Source organism: Octopus bimaculoides, chromosome 1 (assembly GCF_046866305.1).
Source record: "Octopus bimaculoides isolate indiv1 chromosome 1, ASM4686630v1, whole genome shotgun sequence".
NCBI classification, from domain to species: domain Eukaryota; kingdom Metazoa; phylum Mollusca; class Cephalopoda; order Octopoda; family Octopodidae; genus Octopus; species Octopus bimaculoides.
This window is the reverse complement of record NC_142928.1, coordinates 26457347-26468028: the sequence shown is the minus strand read 5'-3', so window position 1 is coordinate 26468028 and position 10682 is coordinate 26457347.

Below are 10682 nucleotides of genomic sequence, written 5' to 3'. Positions count from 1 at the left end.
CGGGGATATTCAGCGTAACACAGTGACAAGGCTGGCCTTTTGAATTACAGGCACAACAGAAACAGGAAGTAAGAGTGAGAGAAACTTGTGGTGAAAGAGTACAGCAGGGTTCGCAACCATCCCCTGCCGGAACTCGTGGAGTTTTAAGTGTTTTTGCTCAATAAACACTCACAACGCCCGGTCTGGTAATCGAAACCACGATCCTATGACCACGAGTCCGCTGCCCTAACCACTGGGCCATGACCCTCCTGGTTCTGTACCACTGGATGACGCATTAAGGATTGGCCTTAGTTACGTCAATGGAAGTGGTTAGACAAAAAATATGTGGAAACTCGTCAGGTAGACTACATATATAATCCTAGAGGCCAGTCTTGTAATATAAAGTGTGGCGCTGTGTCAATTTTGGGTACTATATATTGGCATGTATATCTAGAATATTCTCAGCCATATAATTTAGTCTCCACCCATCGAACAATTGTATTCATCGACAAACCGACGAGACATCCTATTTACTTACTCCCTTATTTATGATTCTCTTACTTCTCTTACTCTCTTTCACTCTCTCTCTGTCTGTCTGTCTGTCTTTCTCTCTCTCTCTCTCCCTCCCTCTCTCTCTCTCCCTCTCTCTCTCTCTCTCGCTCTCTCTCTCTCTCTCTCTCTCTCTCTCTCTCTCTCTCTCTCTCTCTCTATCTCTCTCTCTCTCTCTCTCTCTCGCACTCTCTCTTGTGCTCTCTCTCTATTTGAAAAGTGAGAGCAGGTAAGAGCCGAAAATAAAGAAATTTAAACATTCACGGAAAAAGATAATACACAGTTTATTTTTTCATTTGTAATTTACTTTTATTTTATTTTAAACAATTCCAAATTTACTCTATATTCCAAAACAAATTATGCTATCATTTCCGAAGAACATAATGGAGAACAGCTCATTATTGTTGAAGTGCTTTGCTTTTAAACTTATTTACATAACGCATACACACAAACAGACACGGACACGCATTCACAAACGCGAGAACGTACACGTGCACAGGCGCTCATACAGATAGATGCTCAATTAAAATAATATGAAACGAATTACTTTATGTATAAAAAATTAATAATAAAAGAGATAACGTAAATGAATTAACAGCAATTATGAATCCTTAATAAACATCATATAATCTCCAATAAAACTTTTCCATTAATCAATGGTAATAAATAGATGCAGTTATTAATGTAGTTAATAAAGATATTAAATCAGTGCTAGACATTATACAGCTCGAAGTTAGTTTGTTTATGTGTTCGAGTGGCAAGAAACCAAATATAAACATCAGTTATTCAAAAGTTTAATAATTTACCCCTTCGTCATTTATTCCTGTTTTGCGAATACATGCCATGGAAAAAAATTATAAAGAAACAAAAATAGATATTTGACGCCGAAAATGACTGAAATAGAAAGAAATCTTTTTTTAAAAAATGCTTAATAAAACTGTGCAAATGTTATTAAAATTATATTCAATGTTGACCTGAATTCGATTTATTTTTAGCATATCTCTTTTTTTCTCAAATATGAGTTTTCATCTTTTTAACACTCAGATAAATTATTCTCTTTTGGCTTCCAAATGACAACTAATTGTTTATTTTGTCTCCCCTCTAGTACGTGCAAATCTGCGCAAATATCACTTGTTTTGGTGTTCATTATTTAATCTGTTTCTTTTGTTTTCATCAAATAATTGTGTTATATACTTTTCGATTATCTCCAATATAATTATTAAAGTTATGATTTCACCTCACTTTTATTTTTATTTTAGCTTATATTCATAAACGAAACTAAATTGTTTTATGCATTCCATTATTTTTTCTGGATTTATCTATAATAACTGGTACTGATTTTATTTCTATGTTACACAATAACTGGAATCGTATATTAGAATTTATCTATGCATATATTTCATTTCAATTTTCATTTTAGATTTTATTCATAAACGAAATAAAATGTCTCTACTTTCCATTATGTTTCCAGTTTTATCTATAATAACTGGTATCAATACTGTTTCGACATTTTCTCGTGGCCGATACGTTATATAAGATTTGATATATTATATATATATATATTGGGTCATCACATATATAATGCGGATTTTTCAATTGCATGAACTAAAAGTCGGAGGGAGACGAGATAAACTACCTGCATCAATCTACATTAAAAACGGATAGTAATTTTACCATATACTTATACTCAGTGCAAGGTTTGAAGAGTACAGTTCGATTTTAACAGTTATTTTTTCAAAGCTATAATGGAAGTGTCAAAGAGCATATTCGGCATATTTTGCTTTATAAGTTCAATAAAGGCAACAACGCAACAGAAAGTGCGAGGCATATTAATGCAGTATATGGGGATCGGACAATATGCGTAAGCCAATGTCAACGGTGGTTGCAGAAATTCCGAGCCGGAAACTACAGCCTAGAAGACGAGCGTCGTTCTGGAAGATTTGTAGAGATCGATGAAGACGTCCTGCAAACCCTGGTGGAACGCATTCTTATCATAACTATTGAGGGACTAGCAGAGAAGCTTGAATTTGATCAGTCAACCATTCATCGATAGCTGCATGCCATCGGAAAAATCAGCAAATTGGGTCAATGGGTTCCTCACAAATATTCCGAGTCTGATTGCGCGCAGAGAGTGAATGTGTACTTTTCTTTGCTGTTGCGTTTCCCGAATGAACCATTTTTGGGCCGAATAGTGACTGGTGACGAGAAATGTGTTCTCTATACAAATATCAAACACTGAAGTCAGTGGGTAGGGAAAGGAGAAACACCTGCACCCCAGGCTAAAGAAGGTCTTCACCCATGTAAGGTGATGTTATCTGTTTGATGGGATATGAAAGGTTTAATCCACTTTGAACTTTTAAATCCAAACCAAACGATAACAAAGGAGATTTACTGAGAGCAGCTTGAGCAGCTTAAGTCAGCGCTAGAAGAAAAACGACCATGTTTGCTTTCAAGGCGAAAAGTGTCCTTCCATCAGGATAATATTCGGCCACATACAGCGAGGATGACATTCCAAAAGCTGGAAGTTTTTGGAACGTAGCACCTGCGATAGTCGAGGGATTACTGTATATATATATATATATATATATATATTTCGCTTATGTATTGCGAGACTTATAACCTAGTGTATAACTCAATATACTTATGCTTTAGAACGAAGACTTAGTCGAGTACAGAGTGGTAATAATAAAATAAGATTACAAAGGAATAAGTGATTATCTTATGAACGCCATTAGGTTACAGCTGTTTCTGCTATAAGATGTAGTATACTCATTATTACGTTGTTGAGTAACAACTTGTAGTTTCATCAGAGCTTCGAGTATGAAGTGCAGTATATTTGGGAAAAGAATTATATTTATGTATCCTATAAGTATAGGAAAAAACATTACGAATGTGAAAGCCAGTACGTACGTCGGAGAAGGCCTTGACTTTCTTCCGCACGGACGTGTTGGCTTTGACATTGGTAATGCTTTTTCCTATATATATATAGGATGCATAAATGCAGTTCTTTTCACAAATAAACTGCATTTCATATTTGAGGTTCTGATGAAGTTGTAAGGTGTCACTCAACCACCCAACTAGGAGTCCATTACGTCTTGTAGCAGAAGTAGGTGTAAGCTATTGACGTTCAAAGCAACATAATAGTTCATTCTTTTGCCATCTCAATTTTCTTATATATATGTGCATGTGTGTGTGTGTGAATATATGTATGTAACTATGTATGTGTATGTATTTATGTGTCTGCATGTGTATGTATGTATGTGTACTAATTCTACTATAACAATTATCACTACTATCATCGACATCACCAATAGATAAATTTAACTTTGGAAAATATTTGATACTTTCTGAAGTATTGTATTAAATATCTTATATTTTTTTCTTTAACCCTTTTTCGTACGAAAAACCATACGAAATACAAATTCACATATGCATCCACACGTAGACACACACACTATCCTTTTGTGTTAGATATTGTTGCATTTAATGAAATATTTTTGATTATCATGAAGTCTATTTGAACATATTTAATATTATAATTGCTTTATTACACCGGAGACTGATGACGTGACATAAATGGAAAAACATCGAGTTTGCCCTCGCTTATTTGAAATTGCTTGAAAGAAATGAAATGCGAGTCCCACAAACATTAATTAAATCTCTAGGTCAGCACTAGTAGAGTTCTTTTCATATTAGAATAATTTAAGCAAATTTGCCCTTGCGGAGACTAGAACCACCAGTATCATTTCTAATATTTTGGTACATCGGTTTTGGGCCAGTATGCAGTTGTATACTGTTGTGTTTATTATATATTACGTATTTTAGTAGTTATAGATTTACCCGCCTCTGTAACAAATGTTTAATCAGATGAACCAATGTGTTAACGTTATAAAAATTGTCAATCTGTTAGATATTTTGTTGATGATTCCTGGCTATCGGCGAAGATTGGTAATTACATTAACTTTCGATCAGGTAATAATTTATGTAAGTTAGTACAAAAACGGTAAATTTCTTTTAGAATATTTAGGACCAGTTTTAATGGAGCAGTACTTAAATTGACTGAATTAGGTGTCAAAAGCAATTAATGTTGATATTCAAAATACAGAACAGAAAGGGAAAGACATAAATATTTTAATACATTTAATGCAACGATTTATTGTAAATTAGCTTTATTTCATCAATATTTTGTAATTACAAAAATATCCCAGACTTAGTGGAAACAGAATTAGAGAGATTATGATGTTAATTTGCATCTCTAATAACGTAATATAAAATGACCGAGAGGTCAAATTCTAGTTTTTGAGTACCTAAGATTTTCTAGTAAATATTATCACCTAAATTCACTACACACGTGTCTATCGATCAATCTCTGTTTGTCTATCTATCTATCTATCTATCTATCTATCTATCTATCTATCTATCTATCTATATATATATATATCTATCTATCTATCTATCTATCTATCTATCTATCTATCTATCTATGTACCTATCTATCTATCTATTCATAGATAGATAGAAACAAACAAAGATAGATAGATAGATAGATAGATAGATAGATAGATAGATAGATAGATAGATAGATAGATAGATAGATAGATAGATAAATAGATAGATAGATAGATAGATAGATAGATAGATAGATAGATAGATAGATAGATAGATAGATAGATAGATAGATAGACAGACAAACAGATAGGTATGCTTGTGTATATTTTCATCTGTCTTTCTCTCCAGCCATCGACTGATAATCGGTGCAGGCTTGTTTATGTCCCCGTACTTAGCGGTTCTCCAAGAAGGTACAATAAGTCGATACAATAAGTTAGAGATAGCACTGAAGAAGTCAAAAGTGTGTTTATAGCGTGTGTGTCTGCTTGTGTGTGTGTGTATGTGTGTGTATGCGTGTGTATGTTTGTGTGTGCATGTATGTGTGTGTGTGTGTGTGTGAGGAATCGTGGTCCAGTGGTTAGCGTGTTGGGGTGGTATGTGGTGTTCTTGAGCAAAATACTTCATCTTACGTTGTTAGTTTGCGATCATTTCTACACCTGAGTTGTAGCACACTATGCACTGTACATGCAACGTTGATTTGCTGGAGAAAGTGTGCTAATCTACGGCTCATACATTTGATCACTATAAGCAAATCATTTCGTGCAGGTTATTCGGCAAAAGATAAACGCAGAATATATAGAAAATAAAAGATGAAGACAAGTGAGGGGGACAACAAGCAGGTATATTAGCTTATTGCTCGGGAAGAATAGATAGATCTTTGACGTTTCGAGCCTACGCTCTCCGACGGAAAAGGTTGAGAGTTAAGAATGGAGATAGAACAAAATGTGTAGGGATTAACGGTTCAGCGAGATGAATGTATATATATTTATATATCAAGGAAAGAAATGAGACAGATTAAATTCTATTGTGCACTTTTATGTAATTATGTAAACTACCTCTAACAAAATCAGAATACAATATTTGTAGATTCATAGAGAAAATTTTCTGTAAGAATCTGAAAATTAAATGCCTCGAGTCGCTAATAGCTACATCCAGAGCTGAGAATCTTTGAACTAGTAAAAAATCGGAAGTAGATGTTGTACTTACATGAAGTGGCGTTTGTAATGCATCACTATTTTATTTATTCGTTGTTCTTTTTTCTGTTGAAGCATGGTGTTTGTATAGGTGTGTCCAGATATAATTTATAAAACAGGTATGTTAAATCATATTTAGATGAATTTCTGTTTGCCGCAATTTTTTAAGAAGGAATTTTTAACAATTATGATTTGGTTATTAATAGGAGGCTTTTTCATGGTAGATGAAATTTAACCTTTGACGGGATAGTAATTTTTTTGTGAAAGTCAGTATATATTTATGTCCGATATATTTTACTGGAAATTCATAATGGTTTTTGACTCGTTTGTTGAAGTACATTGGAGAGGAGATGAGTGAGGGTTTTCACTTTTTTATAGTGGAGAAGCAATTCTGATGTGAAGGGACATGGCTTTGTTCTAAAGGGTTGATGTCATTGTAGTAGTCAGAGAAATGTGGGGAAAGAATGGATAGGGCAGTCGATGCCTTCATATAAATGAGCTTTAAGATCAAAAATATGTATAAGGAAATATGCCGTCATACATAATCAAACGCAGGCACATTATGATAGTGTGGCTGCGGAAAAATAGAATGCTTTCTAAACCTTGATTAAAAGGCCTGGCTTTTACTACGTTGAACAAGTGCATTGGATAACTCTTGCTGGTTTTGGTTTGATCTCAGCTATTAGTGTTGTGTCATCTGAATATAGGAGAATATTAATATTTAATGCATCAGTATTTATTTCAATATCATTTCATTAGATTTTGACTTTGTGAGGCTCGTTCCTCCATTGAAAAGGAATAAATGTGGCGATAAAACGCACTTCGGCCTGACACCTTTACTAGTTTCAAAAGCCTCTCTTTTGAGATACTGTTCAAACTGGCTTTATGGTGATCTTAAAGTTGATTTAAGAGATATAGCAAAAGGGTTGATGCCTTTATGTCTTTCAAAATCAACCCTTTTGCTACATCCCTTAAATCAACTTTATGATCCCCATAAAACCACAGAACATTATCTCGTGATATGTCTTTATGTCTTTTAAAATATCCCATACCTTGAAACAGCAAGCAATACAGTCAAACGTTTTAATTTATTCAACAAAAGTGATAGCTACACGTATCTGAAACTCGTGCGATTCCATCAAAATTAGTATACATTTATAATTACATGAAAAAATGAGAGCAAGAGAAATAATATTCTTAAGATTATGAACCTGGAAAATTACAGGACAAGTTTTTACATTTGGAAAAGTTCAAGACAACTTATTACATCTGATGAAGTCCAGAACAAGAAACGTTTTTCTTAAAAATATTACAGCTAAGGATAAAATTTCAAATAAAATGCTTAGATTTAGAAAATGTTAGTTTTTATTAAAACTATAAATTTTATTACAAGTTATTACTTCTATTTGTTATTATTTGTTACTTGTGTTAAAAATAAAGAATAACTCAAACTATTTTTTACACTTTAAAAAATACATTTTTTTAAATTATCAATTAATAATTAGGAATTTGAAAATAGCTTATACGAAATAAACGTAGTACATAATTATTTAGTAGAATAAATAGAATAATACACATATTAGTTATATATTAGAGTAAAATCTACCTATAACAACAAATTCACAGTAAAATATGCTTGAGTTACTGCCTACGTTATTGTCAAGTCTTCAGATTTTTAGTCTTGACCAAATGCCTATTTTTTTACATAATGAACTTTCCTACCTCATGTACTATTCTACTTTGCATAATACTTTAGCTATATTGGTACTTCTGGCTCTCATTTTTTAAGCATTTTAGTGTGTCAATATTTAAAAAAAATTATGGTACCTTTTTTAATTATAATGTTACTTTGTAAATTAAAATCAAATAGTTTTTAATATTCAGATTTTATTCTTAGCTGAAATATTTTAAGTAAAAATGTTCTTGTACTGTACTTTACCAGATGTAATAAGTTGTACTGATTTATTTCAAGTGTAATAACTTGTCCAGTAATTTTCTAGGTTTATAATCTTAAGAATATATTTATCTTGCTCGCATTTTTCAATGTAACCCATATTTTTTCCAGGCTATGCTATTATGCTAATTAATATTGTGTCAGATTTGTTAATAAGCGGTGCGAATGATGATTTTTCCTTACCTCAATGACGCCGGTAACATATATTAAAAGGTACCTTATAGGACTATATTCATAAAAAGAAACTATAGAACTATATTATCACTCTCAAGCTTGAAAAACAAACATTCATAACCTTTTTCTTTTAAAACTTCATTGCATGAGATTTATACCATGAAATTTCTCGAATTGAGCTCTATCATTTAAGCTTAAAATACAGTTTTCTTCTAAAATAAAAAAAAAGTTAATTGTACTTAAATCCAATTTTTTTCCTTTATATTTTTCATTATATTTTCATTATATTTTACCTCACAACTTCTTTTATAGAAATTTTTGTTGCATAGGAACAAAGCTATGAAATTTGTCATGCTTTCGTCTATCATTGAAGGTAAGATAAATATATTTTGCTTTTAAAATAAAAAAATGTTATCTAGATCTAAACTTGATTACTTTTAACGTTGCTACCAATTTTGATGTGGCTTTTTTCTACGGATCAAATTTCAGTTTTTTATGCAAAAATATAGCTAGGAACCAGTCCTCTTCAAAAATGTTAACAGGTTTTAATTTGGCTATGAACTGAATTAGCAACAAGCTCTGAAAGATGCTTTGCTTCGTGTGAGTAAATCGCGGCCTTAAGAATATTATTCAACTACTACTGTAGTTGAATGATACCATATCTTGTGTCTCTGCCATTATAGAATCTAATTTATTCTTGAAGAATTTTTTGTCAACATCTAAGAACATTTTCTGATCGGTTTTCTTGATTTAAAGCATAAATTTACTTGCATGAGAAATAAGTGTTATAGTTCAATATTTTCTGTCTCATTTCCTGAAGATTACAATATAAATGGATTTTTCCAGTCAGTTGGCTATTGGTTCTATGTCCAGTTAATTTGGAGTAACTTTAATCATATTTCTACGCATTGATTGCATGTATTGAACATTTCAATTTGAATTTCATCTACTCCGTATACTTTCCAAATTTTATAGCATTTAGTGCTCTTTCAAATTCTGACTCCATTATTTGGGATTCATTTGCATATTTAGTAATATTATGTTTCCTTGATTTGATTAGAATTTTTGGATAACTGTATAATATACACTTTCCATTGTGATTTTATTTCACTTTCTGTATTTGAATATTATTAATTTATTTCCTTACAGCTGAAATTCAGGATTGAATCCTTTGATGAACAACTAAATACTGTGATATAGATCATAAGCTTTGTGTTTATTAAAATCTAATTCAAATTCATTCCAGGTTTCGGATATGTATTAATGTATTCATTTTTATCGTTTCTTCAGTCATTCAGAATCAAACTTTACTTGCCTTAATCTCTGTCCATTTTATTTTGGATTTTTCATTTGAATTCCTTTCCTAGCTTTGCAATAGTTAATTGGCTTTTTTGAAAACCACCAACAGGTTTTTGTCATTTGAAATCTTATAATATTTTTTCCCTTCTTTTATAATGTATTATACTTCGCTCCAAAGATGTTTAGATTCATCGGTGAAAGTTAACTTGATATAAAGGTGACGTAGCATTAACAATAAAATAATTTGTAGAATTTATATAAAACTATAAAATCATCGGTATCTTTTGAGGTTCTTCAATTTATATTTTCCAAGAAGATATCGAAATCCACTGATTAACAGTCGTATCTGGTAAGATGTTTATTGAATAAACCATGCGGTTTCTGCCTTTATTTGGATAATCGTATGATCAAAGTGATTTTCGTGTAATCTCATTTCATGAAATTGTAGGAATATATTCATTATTCCCGGATCATTGGCTGAACTCGAATCAAGAAATCTCTTGCCTATTTCATTTCTGTATCTAAGACCGACGGATTGTCCAGTTATAGGATGCGTTGCTTTATCTTTTGAGTCTCAATCGCCTATTATCCATTTGATGTCTGTCTTTGGAATCGCATCAATGATCTTTGGAAATTTTCGTCCAGTCAATTTATTTTATTTTGAGTAGTCGATGTTGTTAGTCTATATATTTGTATCAGTTTCATTTTATTAATTTTCTCTTGGGCTATTCAAGAGAGTATTCTTATATTATTTGCTTTGTACTTTCTACCCGGTAACATATTTGAATATCTGTTTGTCAAAAATAAACGTATGTCACTTTAATTTTAATTTTGCAATTAAAGCCGATATCAAGTTACTTCGAGAAATATCAACCTTTTTTGTCATTATTTCGATTGATCATACTATCAATTTAAATTCAGTATTGCACAAGAAAACAAGATAATGAATATAATAATCTTCTAAGATAAATGTATGAATGTACAGCAACATCAATGACAATAAACTGAAAACATTTTACCGTGTTTAAATAACTCCTTTTCATGTGTTATATATTGATTTCAACTTCGGTTTATCATTTCATTTTTCGCAATATTCACACCAAATTTCCATATGTGCATCAATAAAGATTCCAATATTATGTGTG